Below are 20,846 nucleotides of genomic sequence, written 5' to 3'. Positions count from 1 at the left end.
GCCCATTGATTAGCATGTAAACAGACCAAAGAATATAACACAAATGGCCACGTATTTTGTGTGTTTAAAGGGGTAATTTGAATCAAGCATTGTGTGACTGATGGTACTAATATACATTAGGTAACTGTGGAATGTGAATACATCGTGTGTATGATGTGTAAATGTCATCACATGGGCTGCATGTAAATTTTTTCCATACAGGGCGGGGCTTATCTCCATGGTAGCTGAGATGATGGCAGAGAAGTATTATAAAATGTGTCTAACCTAACTAAACAATTACCACAACAAAAAGTAAATACCTTGACACCAAACACCAAAAAAAAAATCTGGGAATGAACCTATTCTGTGGTGACTGTGGTGAGAGTCTGATTTTAATAAATAGGCTTGCAGGGAACCACATGGTACCATCTCAAAAACAGTGAATTATTCACATAGTGAATCATTTCCAGCTTTTAACCTGGGCCCCCTGAAAGGTCAGCTGACAACTGGGTTTTAAGCTACTGTATCACTTTAACACTTGAAAAAGAGGAAGCAGATGTTCCACCAAATCTAATTTGATTTGATAAGAGCACTCACTGTTACATGGAACACCTCACAAAGGTATCTTGTTACATTTATTGCTCAGGCAAGCCATTGTGTAATCCATTCAGCACGATTATGATACCCTAAATCAGGTTATTTGGATTTATGTCAATCTGTTCATTTCCCTCAGTCTCGTTTCACTTTGGCGCCAGTTGAATGAAGATGAATCCACTGTGGACCACGCAGGAAGAAGACCTGGCCCAGAACCCAGCAGTTACTGACTTTGTTGCCTTTTTTTCTGTGACTCATCACAGCTCAGATGCCTCTCTCTTCTTTTTTAGTGTGGAGACAGGAGAGGTTGACTTTTCATTCCTCCTTAGTGTGGCCAAACTATGAATCCGATATTTTTAAATATTGTCACTAAACATCCTCATATAATCCTTCATTTTTTATTTATTTTTTATTTATTATTCAATCCTGATAAGGAAATGTGTGGACCACAAAACAACTAAACCAACACACTAATGATAGACAAAGATCCATACAGCTACGTAAACATGATTTCACCTATACACATATAGTACAGCAGAGCTCTATGGGTGAAAAAAGACTGGACAGGCTATAGATGTTTGGTCCTGAAACTCATCACAGACCACAGCACAAGTGACAGGTGCATCCTGACACTCCATCATAAATAAGACTGGAGAAGATAGATGTGAGCAGAAAGGAGGGGCTCCCCTGAGAACAGAGGGAAAAATATATGTTTGTCCTCCATTCTGCCAATAAGTGAACATGTTTTTTTATGTCTGACCATGTATCCAGTCACTTTAACATCACACTACCTGAAAACGAGCACATTTACATCCCAGACTGATCCACTGAGTCAGAGTTGACCAAAAAGTGAATGTCTGTCTGACTGGCAGTGGTGAGAGGCTCTTCCCACCTTGTCATTTTCAGGTTAGAAATGTGCTCCATTTGTGTCTGTGGGTCTAGAGGTTATTGGATAAATTGATTTCAGGATGACCTTTCCTGCCCGCTCCGCTGATGCAAAGAGTTCTTAATGATCTAGTGCTGTCAGAGGTGCTGAAATCACAGATCCCCGCAGACGCTGTTAGTCTACAATACATGGGCTGGCATTATGATGAAAGGAGTGGAAACAGCTGATATACAGCGGGTTGACACAACAATGTGAACACCTGTTAATGAATGCAATCTGATACCAAAACAGTCACTGGATAACAAAGATGTTAGTTCAACCTAAATTTTTTGTTCATTTCAGCTTTTCCCAAAAACACCTGTATGTCAAGGTACGAATCAACACTACAGATGTGTCATCATTTCAACTTTTGTTGTATTTTTTATTGTTATTGTTGATATTGACATCATTTAATGAGTGTTTTTTGTTTTAGTTGTTGTTGTTGTTTTTAAGCTGCACATATCTTCTATCAATAACCAAATTCATGTGGTCCTTGTAAAACTGTTCACAATTCACTTTGATTTAATCTTTTAAGACGTATTTGTTTATTTACTGCATTATTTTACATTGCTAAATAATGTCTTTGTAGTTTTTATGTTTGCAATATGAATGCACACCTCATCCATGTCTAAACACTTTTTACATAACATGTATTAGTCTGTATATAGTGTTAGAAAAGTAAGAAAAGTAAAAGCAGAATATTTTTCTCTTGACAAATTATCTCTATAGTAAAATAGAGATGATTTGAGAGAAATAAAATAGAGATAATCTCTTATCTCTATGGTAAAATAACAAAAAGTGCTCAGTTGGGACCAACTGGAATAAAACTGGTTTGGTTGCTGCATTATTTAGGTACCCTAAAGCAAGATGCTGAACATATAACTGAAAACAGGAAATGGGTGAATGGCTAAAGGGCTGCTTACAGTGGCCAGTGGCAGAACCTATGGGCAGAACACGTGCCAGTCTCTTTTTCATTAGTGGAGCCGTGACATGGCTACACACCCCAGACTGACAGAAAGCAGAGGCAGATGTTACTGATATGCATATGCATGTTTGTTGTGTATGAAAAAATGTCCAGATCAGCACATTAAGATAGACCTAGCAGTCGCATATAATGTAATGTGTATAATATACAGAGAAAGTGTAAATATACGTATTATTTATTAGATTTTTAGTTGAAATAATTTAAAAAAATCATAGTGGAACAATCTCAAACAATGTGCTGTCATAGGGACTTTTTAATTATGGTTAATATAATTGTATGTGTAATCAGTATAGGCATTTGAAACACCTGCATTACTGTACACAGTAAAATGTAATTGTTATTTGAAGAGCATCCTGACCAGCAGAGTTTAGTACCCCTCTCCTCTTCCTCCTCCTCCTCCTCCTCCTCCTCCCATTAAAACCTGCTCACTCCGGAGCGGAGGAATAATGTCTGTCACTGTTCGGGGACTGGGAGGGCGCTTTAACCCGGTCACAACGTGGGGAAGTTGCGCACGGTTTTCTGCGTTGCCATGGGGTTTTGTGAAACCTATTGACTGCGATAGGGTCCCTTCTTTTCTTTGAGTCTGTCTTTGTGGAGGAGGTGGAGGAGGAGGAGGAGGAGGAAGAAAGCGCTATTACTTTTTTTCTCCTTACAGAGGCAGAGGAAAAGGAGGGGGGAGCGATAGGAGCATCCGAGGGAGGAGGAGGAGGTGCTCGCAACCAACAGAGAGTGGAAGTGGCGTTACGTTCCCAGTCAAGCCTCCCTCTGCACTGAAAATTACAACTTTGTGAACGGCTGCCACGACATGAGTTGCACCTGAGGGTGAGTTTCCTGCAAATTCTGCCTTTTATTTCTCGTCGGAATGACACATTTTCTCCTCGCTGAGTGTTGTTAGTTGTTGCACTTGTTAGAAATGTTAGCTAGCTTTGAACACGGAGCCCTCACTTATGATTAGAGGAGACACCTGCACCGACGGTGTGGCAGGTGGTTGGAAATGTAACTTTAAAAAAAATACCGTCAGAGAGGAGAATTTGCTGCGTGGAAATGCTGTCACGACTGCTGTGGGGATTTATTTTGAGTTTCCATGAGTGGAATAATAATAATTTCTAGAGTTTAGAGATAAGTCTCAACCACTGGATGGCTAACCTAGCTTAACAGGCTAAATTATTAGAAATAAAATGCTATTATGAACACGCACAGTTTCTCATATGATGCAGGGGTATTAGATGTGATTATGATTTAATGTCATCCTGAGATAAAAGTAGTTTTTTTTCCTTTTACATGTCTCCCTCTGTTCCCTGATAACCATCACTGTCAGTAAACATCACTCCATCCCTGTTATTTACCACCACACTGTTTAATACTCAGGAATGATCTCAGCCTGCTTATCACCAGCTCACATGCTCAATACTGAACCGCAGGTCTGAATCATACCTTGTCATCCAGTTGGTGAATAGCACTATCTCATCCAGTGCTGGCAATAAATGCACACATTTTGTTTTGGATGTGATGTGACAGGCACAAAGAGAGTTATGTGGAGCAGCAGATATGAACGTTTAGAAGCCGGCTGAACTCCTGTAATATGTTCTGTGCCGATTTGATTGTAGTGAAATGCATTTCAGCAGATTTATTCTTGCGCTGTGAAAAGGTAAGTGGTGTGACACGGCGCAAGAGACAGTCGAAAAAGAGCGTGAAATGTAACAATGCATTTAAAAATGCTGTGTTCACGGGCGGAATACTTTCTTTAATCCCTTTCCCCCACTTAAGGAAATTTCTCTCCATTAGGCGCGTTGATGGTGAAGTGTAAAACATGCGTGCCACAAGATTAGGATGACTGATGAGACTTAAATCTGGGTGATTAAAATCACATTACAGTGACATTTTGAATCAGAAGATTGGTATGGTGGTTGTTATCTCTAGTTATTGTAATTGATGGGGAGTTAGGAGGAACAGTTGTTGCTTGTGTGCTTGATGTGTTGCATTTATAAACCTGCTACATCTCACACAGATTCCCTCAGTATGAATATTTACAAGGTATGCAAATTTATCACACACACTGTGTGGAAGTGGTGCAAATTTAAATGTTGGTTTCACTCACTGTTGTTTTGTGGTGTCTCATAACAGATGATGCCTTTGAGGGAATCCCATGAAACAGAAATGTTTCCATAGTTTATCCATAATTTGATGTTTGTATTCTTTTTGATGCTTTTCTTGTATTGTTCACAGCACAATCCACTTGGCCCATATTATCTACAACACCGTTTGTGGTACATTTTGCAGAAAATGTGAAAAAAAGGAGAAGGCGGCCTATTACATTAACCATGCTGCTGTCACTACCACACTTGCTGGTGTTTGCACTGTAGTGCTGCTACTTGTGAAAATGGTTCTGCTGCTGCTTAATGTTAAACACAAAGACCTTGTGAAGGTCAGATGGCCATTAGTGAGTTTAATCATCTCAAGCTGCAGATCCTATTTATGTTGTCCCCAGTTCATCCCAGCAGGCTGTGCCAAAAGTGCATAGGTTCAGTATTCATAGCTAGAATTACCACACATCAGGTAAGTTGAATTTAATTTCTAGGCCAAAGACAAGAGGCTCTAATGGCACTTGTCATTACACGTGGTCTCCAGCCTCTTTGTATTCAGGGCAGTGGTGCTTTGTGTCCAGAAGTAGGTCGAATGCTTCTCACCAAACAATTTGAGCGAGAGCCAGTAATTGGACAAGCAAAGTGTCGGCCATCTCCCAACCGGTCCATGTCAGCCAGCCCTCCCAACACTTAATATGCAGCTCCGACCTGCCGCATTTCATGGACCTTTTTCATCCCTTTAATCACTTAGATTACAAAATGCAGCAAACAGGACATCCTTTGTAGCTGCAGACAGACTCATTCTTAATATGTTAGTGGTCCCTTGCACACTGCTGACTGTGAGTTCACAATGAACACCAAGATACTGTTTTGTAACTGTTTAAATCCAACTTCCGTCTTCACATCAATGAGGATCTATGCAGTACCTGCTGTTGTTGAATGAACGATAAAAACACCTGAGCTTCCAGCTTGCTTGTGTTGTTTTCATCTATTCGTTCAAACACGGCAAACTGGCAGCGCTGTCAGAGGCAGGAAGTGCACTGTAGATGTGAAAGATGCAGACAGCCTGTGATTTTCTCTTAACCTGTTCATACAGGTGTGCGTTTGCCTTGCAGCAGAGATGTTTGCACTCACAGCATGTGCATGCACTCACTGTATTGTCCAGTGTACTGCACTGAGAGAATTGGGAGTTGAGAGTGGAAAGAAGACAGAAACAGAGAACCCTTTCTTTGTGGCCAGGCTGTGTACACCTGGCCTTTTAACAGAGCAGACTGAAAGATGCATGCATAAAGATGCTTTTGGCTGAGGCACCATTCTCGGTGATACGTGGGTGTAAAATGAGCCAGGGATGACTAGGAACTAGGAACTAGGAACTTTCCATATTTGATTGAGATGATTTTGTATCCTGTTAATTTCGCATTTAAACAACTGTTTCTCTGGCTCTTATCTGTATAGTATATGCATTTATTATCAGCATCTAAAATGTATTTTGGGTTATAGTTCAGCCTGTCAAGTGGGATCTGGGCTATCAGATGGCGTTTAGAGATTAGAAAAAGCAGCCTGACAGCATTGAGCAGGAAAGAATTGTATTAAACTTAATTGTCCATTTTGGCTGCTATACTATCACCCCTTATCGCCCTTTGATGTGTAAACAAGTTCAGTAGACTGATTTTGTATACAACGCGTAATCTTAAACTGTGATCATGACAAACCTGCAGTGATACCTGGTGGAGAGGAGATGTTTAAATGTTTTCCAGAGTGGCTAGCAGACAGGTTGAGAAGGTGTGGAGCCTAGCAAGTACCCAGACCCTTATTGAGGTTCAGCTCAGGCTCCAGCACTACAAGCAATTACAGTGACGACTCATGCTCCTTATGCTGCAGGCACAGTTGAGAGTGCTGCAGTGTAGCCGTACCTGAGCCCTCGTCTTTCATGTTTGTTACCAGTGACAGCCGGAAAGGCACATTCCAGCCAGTATGTTCTGGAAGGGTGTTTGGCAACATGAAATATTCATTTCCTTCCCTGCTCTCTGGCAATGTGCATATTTATTTACCAGATTTTTTGTGATACCTGTGACTAGTTTAGAGTTATAGAGAGTAGTATTGGAAATGATTCCCTCCCCATAGCCTCCAATGGGGGATGGAAGGAGAGCAGAGGTAGGTAGATAAAAGGTGCTGATCATCAGAATCAAGGTTTATTTCTTATTTAACAGGCCACTGCATCATCAGGGCGCTGGGTGAACATGATCAATGGCTTCTTTTGCTGCACGGACAATTAATCAGTGAAGTTAATACTGAAGGACAAACCCCCAGTGAGGTCAGTGTTATCTCGCATGTTCAGTGCTTCTTTTCCCAGCAGGAGGGGATAAGAGGTTACTAGCCATTGCTGGCTATGTGCTACGCTCAAGTCACTGCCTGAGCATGTAGTTCTGTCAGTGTGCTTTCACTGTGCCACTGTGGCTGTTTTCACAGAGACAAAACATTTTACCCAGACATTGTTATTTGCTGCCAGCTACAGAGCTTGCAAGCATTTCACGTCTCTCATAACGTTTTGTGTTTACATGTCACCATTAAAAAAATGAGTGCATTGTTACGTTCAAGTTACAACACATCTTCCACTTGTTGTGTTATTATCCTTACCTCCAGGCTGTTTGTGTGCTTGTTTTTCATGGGAATTTCCTTTTCTCTGCTGCATTCAGTGCAGACAGTGATATGTAATGTTATTCCACATCATCTGGCTTTAGAATGGTAATTTTGATGTTTAATTAATCAGCGTAGATTAGGCTCACATGAAAACCATGACCAATAATGAAACCAATAAGGGGGATGTTTTATGAGAGGCTTTCTAATCCCACTGTGCTTTGCAGTCAGCTTCAAACTCATTTTCCTACCGTGCTGTCCCAATTTTTGCATGTCTGCTCATATTTATAACGCTGCTGTCGGATACATATCCTCTAAATTCAGTGTTTATGTTAAAAACCTCGGTGAAAAGGGCAACAGAGCTATAAGATTCTCCAAGGAACAACAAACATGACAGATATGCCTCAAAGAGTAAGAAGTTATTGCCCTTAAGTCACTGGGACACAAGGATGATTTCCATTTCAATGGCGGGCTCAATTTGGGATAACTCATGCATACAGAGGTAAGATGAACAAAGAGCACAGGAATAAAAGTGACAAATGTAGAGAATGGAACTGAGAAGCCTGGTATCACTGGTTTTGTGTCCCATGAAGGGTATTGTGCGTGGCTGCATGGATAAGGTTACAAGGGGACCCTTGGGACATGAAAGTGAAGGGCACCAAGGATGAGGGAGGACACATTTGACAGGCAGGGGACACAGAGGACACTCTCGGACAAAAATGTAACATGCTTTATATAATTCTCCTATGTTTGCTAATAAATTTGCTTTCACAATTTATAGTTGTTTGTAATTGTTTTGGCTCGCCTGCAAGCCAAACAAACAAAAACATTTAGTTTAAAAGAAATCAGCAGCTAAATTTGATGAATTAAGACCTAACATTTTAATCAGTTGATTCAGCAGAAAATTGTTATTCTAGGTGACAGAATTTGCACAGATAAGGGTAGAAGCTGCTTTATTTTGAAAATAATGTGCACATATGTGCAGATAAAAGACGGTAAAGCTGAAGTTGCACCTGCAATCTTAGGATACCTGTCATCCTTAACCCTGTGCTCGTCTGCTCAACCCACTAAAGTATTGAATGGTGTAGACTTGTCACACTGCAAATGTCAAACCATCCAAGATTTTTTTTTCAACTACCAGATCAACATCTGTCAGTCACACTATGGTATGTAGGCACATTCAGGTCAGCGAGGTCATTTTGTTCTCTGTTTAGTAAAGCCTCATAGCTCCAGATTGTCATTTGCATATGTATTTTTTTAAATCCACTTTCAAAAATCTAATGTTGAATGATTCAAATCTGTACTGGACTGCTTGTCTGAGATAATGTGTCCCCAAAGTGCTGTAGAAGTCTGTCTGAGAGTAGGTGAGTATGTCTCTGTATGACAAGGTCTGCTGTGAGGGCAGCAGTGCTCTGTGTCCAGAGGCTTCCCCTGGGACCTCATTACATGGCGCTGGGCTCCGTTGGGTACTGTAAGTGGACTGTCGGGAGGCCCACGCTAGTGCTGCTCCATGTATGTCGATTTGGTGTGAACATGCAAGCTCAGTGTCTGCTCTGCATGTTAAGAGGCTGTTTACTGGTCCATTAAAGAGCCCGGAGTCAAGCACAGCAGTGTCATCCAAATGGAAGATTAGAGAGCAGATCAGGCATGATTAGAATCATGAAACAAAGAGTTGAGTGGTCAATTTGCTAAGTGGTCTAACACTAAATTAATCCTGTTTGTTTTTTATTTGCAGCACTAGCATTGAGCTCATTTTTCACATCATCATTCACATTTGATTAGAAGTGGAGAATTAGCATATAGTTTTTTCATCCTAATAGAGATTTTATGGACATTGGTTATTGGCTTTTAGGCATTCTAGTATATAAGTCTAAAGCAACTCTCCTGATTTTTTTTTTCAAGATAGCTGTTATGTTTCTAAACTGTCTAACACTAAATGAATCCTGTTTGATTTACTTTATAACTAACATTTTCAGCTCTGGTTTATGAAAGTCTTTGCAGTTGTCCTTTAGGGTCTTCTACAAAGAGCCAGAACTCAGCATGTCTATTTCTTAGTGTACACTCCCCCAAATGAGCAAATGTTGAGTGAAAGACTCGTGCCAAGCTGGTACAATTCCAAATTAATTCATCAGCTTGGGGGAGTGCCGATCTTCAATTTTACAAGTGTGACCCTCAGACCACCAGCTATGAACCATAGACCTTGTTGACCTCATTATTTTTACAGCACCAGATTTTTTTTCTGGTAGAAACCAAGACTTCGTGCTGAATGTGTTTTTATGGCCTCATCGGGTTGCACCTTGTAACATTTTCTGAGGTTTACAGTGGAGTTCATGAGTATCAAGGGATGACTTTAGTAGCAAAAAGAGACCGATCATAAGGTCTTATTTTGGTCAGGCAGAGCTGTTAGACTGTTGAGGCTTAAAGTGAATAGCTTAATGCTAAATCACTAACCATTTTAGTCACAAATTAACTCATTTGGGGACACAAGAGGGCAGTGGTAGGGCTAAATACTCTTTAATTGCATTAGCTAATCAGTGTTATGCAGAATTTACTGAATGCAACTACTAGAGTGTAGTGCTCATTATGAAATGCCAGCCACATTAGGAGCCACTGTAATTGGAATTATTTTCTTTTTCAGACAACAGCATGCCAACACTGTGCTGTATCTCTTGGAAGACAGTAGAGGGAATTTGTTCTGATAATTTTTTATGTGAATTTTGACCATGGCTTTGTGTGAACCTTTGCTGAATTATAAGTAAATAAATCACAATTTTCCATACAAAGCTCTTGAACTCTTTCCAGAAATAGCATCCATGCTTTGTTCTTTTACAGAAATACAGCTGCAGGGTCTTTCTATCAGCTGTGATCCCACGAGAGAGAAAATACTGTATTTTCAGGCATTGAATGTTGCATGAACTGTGTATTTCCTTCACAACCAGGAATATCTGTAATAATCTATTGCCGTGCAGCTATATGCACATCCTTGAAGGAAATGATGACGACGTTCTGTCCCGAAAGCAATATGTTATGAACAGTGTCATGCTAATTTACTTTGATAGGGAATTACAGATAATTTTAGAAAGAAAGATGTTTTTACTAATACTTTATAGATAATAATATTGCCCTGCAGCCCAGTAATTCTTTTGGCTTGGCTTGCTTTCCTATAATTATTGGTGTTGCATTCTTCTTTTATACACATTTATTGCACTACCTAACAAATAGTTCCTTTGTGTACATATTTTGCTTAGAAGATATTAGTTCAGAGCATAAAGGTCAAAACAATATTATGAGTCTGGACTAAATGGTTTACTTTCATTACATTCTGCTGGCTCAGGTCAGGTCAAGAAGTATCCAGTCTGTCTGGGCCAGAATATTCTGTGTATGAGCAAACCCTGCACCATTTCAGTGCTCTGCCAATTTGAAATGGCTTAAAGGCTTGAAACACTGGCTTTGAGAAACAAAAACAGATCAATAGAGGCGATCCACGAAAAATCCGGCTTTGATACCCTGGGCTTCAGCCTGGAAATGCTCCCATCACTCTTCATGTGACATGCAACACAGGCTTTTTTGTCTGGATGGATGCTCATATCTCTGTGGCTTTCTGCTGACCCTTCTGGTTTCCTGTGGTGTGTCACTAACCGGGGGCAGTGTGTCATCTCTGCTGGTAAGAACATCTGGGTGTGGGTGGTCTTCAGTTGTACCGTTCACCTTCAGTACCACAACTCCTTGAGATGGAGTACCGCTGGCAGTTTGTTGTCCTACACATTTGCATTAGCATTTAAATTGACTTCATGCTGTTGTGATTTATTTTCTTGAGAGAGTGACAGAGTTTCGTCGACGGCTTTGCCTCTAATTCTCTTGCATCTGCCACAAGTATGATAACCGCAGCAGGATTATTATTCAGTGAAAACGTGGTCTTAACTTTGTTTCATAGCTTTCTATAGCTGCACACCAACCACAGACCACTTGTGTCTCACAAATTCTTATAAAACCGCAGATTTAATTCTGGTCAGTCATGCATGATTGCTTTTCTCATGAAGGAATTGTACTAAAGAAAAAAGTATTTTTTTAAAGTGAAGAGAAAATTGAACTCAGAATATTGTGCCTATGAAGTTTCTTAAATTTGTATGAGGAGCTTTGCCTCTATACGTGACTTTTCAAAATTGACTTATAATGCAAAGAGACGTGTATTTTTGTTGATTTTTATTTGCGTGTGCTAAAGCTGATTTTGTTATCCTTTGTAGCTTACCTATCTTTAAAAGGGAATAACACCTGTTTATTGTACATTTATTAATCCAAATCTCTTTTAAGTCATGCTGATGTCACCTCTTTTATTTATACACCTTATAAAAATAGGCAAACAGGAGCCTGCCAGCTCTGCAGGGGTCATGATAATTCAGGGGGGTTGTGGTGCTCATGGCATGACAGTTAGACACAGGATGTTTGCAGAGATCACCACAGAAAGCCGGTATAATTGACACTGTTAGCCTTGAGGTCTGTCAGTTTTCTGACAGCTGATGAGTTCACGTGTGTCTTCTCTTCGCTACAGATAGCAAATTAATACCTACTGTTTTTAAAGCATTTTACACCTCAGTAATCCCTCTCCAAACAGCCACTTTCCCCAGCTGAGCCACAGTTTGCTCCTTGTGTCATGGATTTATGATTATCCTTTTCAGAGTGTGAATTGCAGCCCAACACACCCTCATGAAAGACAGTCCACAGGTCTGATTCCCCCAGGGTGTGTATTCTTGTCTTTTTGTTGAACTGGTGCTATATGGGCCCCTTGGCGCTGCTTTGTGGTGTAACTTACCTGCTGTTGAAACATTTGGATTATATCCCTGAGCAGAGAGCAGCCCCCAGTTGCCCATTTGCAGCCAAACCAAAGTTACAGATGGCTTTGCTACTTCCTGTGGTTCAGGAAGAGGTGTAGAGAGTTTGAAGGTTACAGGCAGGTCTTCCTCTCTTGTTCCGTGTCGAATGTCATTACTAACACACTGAAGGCTCTTTAATACTTGAGCCGCTCTTTTTCTTCACCACCTGCAGTGTGATGGGGTTTTAGCTGGGGGTCCAAAGTGTGCCAGAAGCACTGCTATTAACCCTGTGTATTGTGTCTTTCTATGAAGGGCATTCCACTGGCAGACTCTTCCCCCTTTTCATAATAGAACAGACTGCATTCCTTCCAGTCAGCTCGGACATAGTTTGCTGGCTCTCAAAGAACTTTCATGCAGATTTTGCAACAGTAGAAGCTCTTTTCTTCCCATTTACACAACCCTCATTTTTCAACACTATTTAGACCAAAGCTGCTCCTCCTTGGGATTGGTTCTGCTATCTCAGTCATGAAGTAAACAGTCTTCCTCTCATTCACTACACAACAGTGTTTAGAACTATTGAGAAACAATGTCTTCTCCAGTGTGTGTGGGAGTGTGTCTTAACTTTACAAAGAGAGACTGATGCTCTGCTTGTAAGTTGACAGAGGCATGCTAGCATCACAGAGAAACGAGGAGGATTTTAAAGCAATCACAGCAGTCTCCATTTGATATGCTGCCTTACAGAGATGTAAAGCACTACAAAGAAGACTTCATCTGTTCTACTAATAATAATAGTGATAGTAACACTTATGAGAAAGATCTGAACTTCTCAGACACATGATTAAAATATGTTAATAGTTCTATTTTAGCTAATTACTTAGTCCAGAATATTTGCCTGTTAATTGTACACACTGATCATTGCCGGCATTAAAGCTGTAATCTAAATTATCTACATGGTACTGTAACACAGATGGTAGAACAGCTGCAATTGAATGAATTAGTCTAAAACAGATAAAATAATCTACTGTTCATGGTCCCTTCTACATCATTTTGTGACTGCATGCTTACTACCCCAGAGGGATGGAAAAGCACTGAATGTGTGGCGTGAGTAATGGATATTCATCTCCAGTGTGGAGACAGCCTGTGAGGTGATTCATATTGTATGTAGCTAGAGGACCATACTGTCAGTGGAAATGTGTGTATTGCCAGTGGAGTCACGTCTGTCTGTCTCTTTTCTTTGTGAATTGTGAAATGGGGGCCAATACTGATCAAGCCAACCGTAAGAGCAGCGCTAGGTGGGGGATTCCATTACGATGCTCAGACCCCACACTGGTTTAAAAGGAACCAGAGGGGGGATTTGTTTTGCTCAATAAGTGATGAAAATGGTTTAAAATGCTTTCTCCCCCACACACAGGCTGATTTATATGACTGCATGTCTCCAGTTTCCTGCTGCTGTGTTAAAGCAAGGGGTGGGGCCATTAAACTGATGGTGTAGATTTGCTTCTCTGTCACCATCAGTTAACAGCACCCAGGTTGAAGGCTGGAGTTGGCTCCTAAAGTCTAATGCTTTCATTTGCTTAAATTGTTGATGCCTTTTATTTTCATTATAACAAGAGCTTTTAGAGTAACTACCACTGAGAGGTATTTACATGAAAGGGGAAAGAACAGGTTTCATCAAAGCTGTTTGTGCTTTAGTATATCAAAGGGATGTTGTTCTGAGCTATTCGAGCTATTCATGTCTTGACCCAGTAAATGCAGCTGCTGTCTACAAGAACGTATGTAGGGGAATCCTTTCCTGCCTGACCAGAGCCAGGAGCTCTGGTGCCCAGAATGCAGAGCACAGCAAGTCCACAGCCATCATCATTAGAGCTGCACTGCTGTGGACACTAATGGCTGTCCCCGTTCTGCAGCCTCGGCACATTCAGAGGGCTCATCTGAGACTTGAGGGTGTGAACACATGAATTAATTCAGAGAGATGAATCCAGTCTTCCTGTTCTAGCTTTAAAGCAGGGTCTAAGATGTGCAAACCTATGTAGCATGAGTGGTGAAGTCCTCTCTGTGTGCCACCCTTGAATCATCAAAGGAGACTAATTGGGGAGTTTGTCCTCGTTTATCTTCATTTAAAGGCTGGAAAAGATGGCGCTGTTTACTTGTTTCAATATTGAGAAGGGGGGTGCAGCAAGAGGAGACAAACAGTGGTGGCAGTGTTAAACTGGGGGATGGGGCTGGTTAAATTATTGTGCAGTGGATGTGCTGTTCCTGGACTCCTAATTGTGTTTTAAGATTTGATATAAATAAGCATCTTCCCACATAAAGTACTCCAGCATCAGGGGGTGATATTGTAATTCTGCATTCATATTTTAGTGAAAAGAAGATTTATTACATACATTTCCTAAGAAAGTGTTAAAAACAAAATTTGAAAACCAATATACAGTCATGACAAGGCACATTCATCAAGATTGTTCATTACTTCATGGTAAGAAGCTTTACATGCAATTACATGCAAAGGTGGACATAGTCAAACACCCTTTGAATCAGTTTTGCACTTGGCAGTATGGATTTTCAGCCATTCAAACAAACTCTTCAGAGCCTGCAGTCAATGTGGTGCCCCTTTTTCTGGTTTTAGCAACAAAAATTCCCTCCTCCAAAACAACACTTTAGAAATCAACAAGCTGCAGTGCATTAACTGAGAGCCCTGAGAACTTGCAGTACATTTACTGTAGTATATCATACTTAGTATTAAGTCAGTGTGGTTCCCTGTTGTTCTTGCCACTTAAATGGCTTGTTAATGGATGTTGTGGCATGGATAAATAGTGCAGAATTTGTCAGGATTTTACCCCAGACAGTTTGTGATTTATGTTTTGACTTTGGAATCCAGTATGATTCTGGTAATTTAAGTAGGCCATTACTGATGGTGATTGGCTCAATGATTGTGTGTCCCTACCTAAAGATGATCAATACTCATATTGGGTGAAATCTATGTCCTATATAGAGCAGTGGCTGTGGACCCTAGTGCTGCTTTGGGGTTGGAACCTGTTAAAACTGGACTTCTGAGGCAGTAACTATTCCCAGGGACATCAGATGATTTTTTTTATGTTGCAAGTAGTGGCAGTGACTGCACTAAAACAGGGTAGTTTACAGCTGAACAGCCTATATTTTCAGTGTTCATATCAGTGATATGCTGCCCTGCTCAGTTGTATTCCGATACCAATCTGTCTTTGTTAAGCCAATATCTGCCATTTATAAATGGCTGGCTCTAATTTTTTATTTTAATCATATTACATTGATTTCTGACTAAGGCTAGTGTCATTGTCTTATCGGTACTGCGGTGTGGAAATGGCAAAACCAAAAATATGTAATTGACAACAAAACACAACAATACAGGAACAATATTTAAAAGCCTTATTGTAAATAGGGTAAATAGGAAAATATGACCAATCCAACACTCCAAAAGCAAAATCTATTGATGTCGTTTAATTGCCAGTTGGACTCCAATACTGTATCTAGTTCACTTGCATTTTGATCAATTCTGTTTTTCTATAACCTCATTCTGGATTAGCAGCTGAGCACTCAGGCAACACCGACAACTGGCGAATCAAAGCTGTGCACTGAGAGGTGTATGCATGTTGCTAAGATGCAGCGTACTGACCATTGTTCATCATCACACACAGCTGAGCAATATGCATTATGGATGAGGCAGTCTTCCTCACATAACACATAAACAGTTGAAGGTTGGCAGATGAAAGCAAGGATGCCAGACAGGGAAGAGCCTGCCTCACACTGACCACAGATCCTGCTGTGACCACAGCATGAGACAGAATCAGAGATCAATCACAGCCTTCGTTAATGGAGCCTGCAGCGTAGACGCATTCTGCTTGGTCTATTACCAGCTTCCTAAGAAGCAACACAGTACAATCCATTAAGCACTCGTGTCTTCATGACACCTTACATCTAGAGGTATGTGAACAAAGACAGAGGAGCGATTGAAGTGTAAATATGAACTTTTTGGATCTGTGAAAGGCATACATGCAGTTTGAGGTCAATTTTGGCCTCTGTCACAGATAAGGTCATAAATGGCTGCTCTTATTGAGTTGTTCTACTTAATCTAAACCCCTTTAGCAACATAGCCAGTATCACAGTAGTAGGGCAAGCAATATTATCGTATTAGTATTTTGTATGTCTACATTTATTAGTAACTTCTATCTGTCTGTATTGTCTACATACAGACAATCACAAAAGAACAGCATTGTGCTATAAAAGAAAAACAAAAAGGAGTTTTCTAAGAAAATCTACTGTCAAATGTTCTCTCTTTGCTGTCCCAACTTTAGTATGTCCAAAACAGAGCAATTCCTAAACCTCCCTTTAATAGAGTCTTTCAGGAGGCACAGGAAGAGGAACAAATGCCTCTATTCACTAGCGTCCAAAATGCTAATGCCTCTGGCCCTTAACACGTTTATAAGGGTTCCCATGTCACGACATGGAATAGTCCACCCCTAATGCTGGCTGTGGCTAGGGACTGCATGAAAAAGCCAGACACGTTACAGAACATGAGAAATATGACAACAAGCCCAATGGTTTTCTGGGGAACAGGGCATCTATTCTCCTACACGCAAACATGTTATATCACACTGGACATTCGTGTCATTCTTTTCTTCATCTTCAATCACTGAAACATCTATTAGCAAGACAGACTAGACTCGGAAATTTAAAATCTCTAAAAAGTAACTGCCGTGTGTTTTGTTACTGTAAGAGCACACAGCATTGTGGGCATGGGCTTTGTGGACTGGTTTAAAGGGAGTAAAGAGGCAGTAAAGTGACCAATAGCACAGGTGCTGTCATTAAACTGTTGGCTGTTCCAGTGGGCTATATTGAATTCCACATGTGCTTCCACAAGTGAATGATGGCTCTGCACGTTTTGTATTGGAAAAACTTTATGCAAGCAAATAAATGAAGGGCAGGCAGGGTGTAGTGATCGCTGGGGAAAGTAATTACTCCTTATCTGTATGGATGCTGGAAGGCTGCAGAGCCAGGTTCCAGCCTCCAGGACCTTTTTGGATTGATATTATGTCAACTGCTGAAAAGATATTTCTCCAGTGACTTTCTGATCAACCTGTGGAACAGTTCCAATGCGGTATTGACCAGTTTGAATGATTAGACAACAGGGCATGTCAAACTTAACTCTTAATCCCATTTTCAATATGTCATTTCGCTATCCAGAGTATACAGGCCTGTTGGCAAGACAAACATTGGATTGACACTATGGAACTGCTCAGTGTGTAAACTGTAATCTTGCAAGATTTACATAGAAAATACACGATGAACACTAATGTAAAGGGCTGTACAATGTAGGACAATGGACACACATTGGTAGAGTCAAGTGTTTTTCTTTCGGTGTGCTTTAGAAGAATATTTTGGTGTAAAAAAGAATGCTGTAAAATGCCATAAAATGCATGCAAAATGTTATGTATTTATTCTTGTTTCATAAAAGCAAAGATAAGTTTCATGATATAAATTTAAGTCAGTTGCCTGCATATTTGCCACCGTGCCCTTTGTTCACTCACATATTTGTGCATTCTGCCTTCAATAGTCTGCTATTGTGCCATGATAAAAAACATCCCTTTCATCCTTCTATTGCTTCAGGGATTGCATCCTTTTTGATAAATCACCTTTCCATCGTCCTTTTCTAATGTACTTTGTATGTATCATCATCGCTGCGTCGTTGACACTGCTTTTAATCTGTTGACATTATCGGAAGGCTCAAAAGAAATATGTTTACACTGAGGTTGCAGGTATCTTTGAATCAGTTCTTTACATTTGTGTTGTTTGCTTTGGCCTGCTGTATAGCTCATAATGCTGTGTGTTCAATCATCAGTTAACCTGATTATCCAGCCGCCACATGGAGCTAGAGGGAGATCAGCTGCATGCCCCGCTCTCGGTCTTCCAACCTGATACTGGGATTCATTCCAAACCACAAAACAAATCTATATTGCACCAGTGTTTGTAGCAGCATGCATGATTATAATACACCTCTTATCTCTATGGCTGCTCTATAGATACAGATTGCATGCCAACACTAATGATTTTAATCTCCATTTCCTTCCCTCATCCTGTACTGTAATATGTTCGATTTTATGATTAAGCAAATTGGATTTTATCCCACTCATTGCAGACCACAGCATAGTGCCTAAATGATGCTGCTTCATCAGCACTTGAACATATACTCACACACCGTCAAAGCCAGTCTCCTCTTGCTCTAACCACTTGATGCCTCTTAAGACCTGAATGAACTCCCTCTTTGCTCATTTTAAATGTAGTGCTTTTACTGCCACCTTTCAACTTCCCACAGTTTAAACCTTTATGCCACATGTAGCAATGAAAAATGAATATTCTACATGGCTTAAATAGGCTGCATAGCTATAATGTTTTTGTGTGCTCTGGATTCTCAAAACTATAATGTTTGGGAAATGAAAATGTAGCAGCCAAAGTCAACATAAAGGACACACATAATTGGCACCTCAGACTATTTAAGTGCGTCAGGTTTGGAGATGCAGTCTGAAGTTGTCTGGAAGGGCATGGTTTTAATTTGCTGTGTTATTTTGTCATTGTGTACAATAAAAGCATTGTACTTTTTTTTTTATTAGGGACATCATAGAAAGTATTTCTTCCCCAAATCCTGTTTTGGATAAGTAAATATTTAATATATTTAATTAGAAAGTAACATCAGGGTCAGTTTGAGAATTTGATTTATTTGATGATAAATACATTTCTTTGTATTGTGGTTTAATTAGAAAAGAATTAGAAACAAAACAGCATATCTTCTTACAGTAATACTGTTCAGAAAAATTTGGCTTCTAGGCTCAGCTATAGATCGTTGTGATAATACATGTCTGGGAAAAAAAAACACTTAAAAGCAGATGGTTCTCCTCTATGTGACTTGTAGTACAACAAACTGCAGACCTCCACCCACATGCAGAAAACACAAAGCGATATTCTGTCTTCAGGCAGAGCTTTTGATGTCAGACTGACAAAGGCACCAACTCAAAGTCCCTTTACTGGATTTTTTAATGCCCCATGTGTCCTTTCAAGTTGTGAAAAGATAACTTTCTGGGTGTGCCTCACGTTTCAGTTTGAAGCAGGCAATTGTTTCATTTGTTTGAGCCTCCTTTCAAGTGGCAGCAGCTCTTAGAAACACTGAGAGCTTTAAGCTCTTGATTCAGTGAGACATTCATATCTATCATTGTGGTTGGATGTTGGGGCAGATATTTCCGCAGACACATGATATTGTCCTACAGTTACAGTTCCTGTTTTATGGTTTGTTCAACAATGACATCATTCTTCTTTTGCACTGGTGCACATAAATAGCACAATAGGGATACAAACCTGCCATTTTTATTGGCAGGCTATATTACACTTAATGAGGAACCTGTGTCTGTATTGCCCCAAATCCCAGGTGCTGCTTTATGCACATCCATAAATTTCTCAGGTACTCTGTAATTTATTAAGCTGTGCGTGTCATGCACAGGGTTGTAGGCAAATGTCAGACTCTAGCACTTCCTCAGCAGGCCCCTCTAGACACAGTGAATAATTTAGATTGATTTTAAGTTTTATAAGTCACTTCTACCCTGAGTCCTAGGTATCCTGTGCTAGAACATATGTATTATAAAAATATGACACTGATAAGTACAATCCGTCAACTTAAGCCAGCAGGGATATTTGCATGTTAGTGCAGTTCGTGATGTGCTTTGTAGAATTGTGCCTGTGGGCTACTACACCTAACGTAGGCTAATTGGCTATCCAGAGAGCTTCTGAGAATGGAATAAAAGGTTTCCCACCACTGCATGCTTCCCATGGTCCAAAGTAGAGACATCTAAGAAATATGTGATACTGCTGTGTAGTTTGTTGTCCTACACTGACATATTTTAAGGTAAACATTGGAGAAATCAAGGACTTTCCTGCTGTTGCTAAGGCAAAGTATCATCTAGACAATATTGTCAGCCCACACACTGAAGGGGTGTTCTTTTTATGTGCTCAGTGAGTGGCCATGAGGATGTAGACTGAAAAGTTGTGCAGCCAGCCTATTGACGAGCATGTCTGCACAAAAAACACACATAGACGAGGCCTAGCCCTTGAAAGCCCTCACACACACACACACATCCTTTAATTCACCTCAAACATTGGTCCTGCGTCCTCATCTCTTGCTGTGCGCCCATGTGAGACGGAGCCCACCGACATTTTCCACCGCAGGATTAGCCATGTAGCGCGACGGGCTGCTCTGCTTCAGTGGTCCTAAAGGGCTGACCCTGAGGTGTGTGTGCAAAGAGGTGGCCAGCAGGACACTCCTTAAAAGGCTATTAGATCCTTGCTGCTTATTATGAGTGGGTGTGTGACTAAATTATCTGTCCCTGCTTTCCCTTGTTATAAGACTATAGGTGGAAAAAAGCCTGTTTTCCGGAAATAATTAATCCTACTTGTTGGCATAATAAATTTGAGGAGAACACATTGTGCCTTGAGTGTTTCCTGATGAACCTTTTCTCAGGCAGGTGGGCTACTGCTGATGGAGGTGATCATCTTCTCATTTGGCTTCCTCCCTTCAGGACCTTTTCATTAAATTACAGCTGAGCCGCTCTCTCTGGATAAAGGGATTCTATTCAGACTAGCATGTGAGCAGGTCTCTGCACATGTGAGTTTATGTGTGTCTGTTTGTGTGTGCACCCCTTGTGTGTATACTGATCCCTCCAACCATTTGGAAGGCTGTGTGTCCAGGGTGTATCTCAAAGCAGAGCCAAGCCTTGTTACCATGCCTACACATTTGGCTCAGAGACACTGCATTTATC

General features: G+C 40.6%; 1 protein-coding gene across 3 annotated transcripts in view; it reads left to right on the top strand.

Annotated features, from left to right (window-relative positions):
• Positions 1-3,144: 3,144 nt before the first annotated feature.
• Positions 3,145-20,846, top strand: part of chl1b (cell adhesion molecule L1-like b) — a 56,014-nt gene continuing 38,312 nt past the window's right edge. For all 3 annotated transcript variants that reach the window (XM_028406543.1, XM_028406542.1, XM_028406545.1), the window contains exon 1: positions 3,145-3,305. The gene's annotated coding sequence lies outside the window, so the exon portion shown is untranslated. The remainder of the gene's footprint in view (positions 3,306-20,846) is intronic.

Source organism: Parambassis ranga, chromosome 5 (genome assembly GCF_900634625.1).
Source record: "Parambassis ranga chromosome 5, fParRan2.1, whole genome shotgun sequence".
In the NCBI taxonomy this organism is placed as follows: Eukaryota; Metazoa; Chordata; class Actinopteri; family Ambassidae; genus Parambassis; species Parambassis ranga.
The sequence above is the reverse complement of the archived record's forward strand: the minus strand, read 5'-3'. Positions and strand labels throughout refer to the sequence as shown.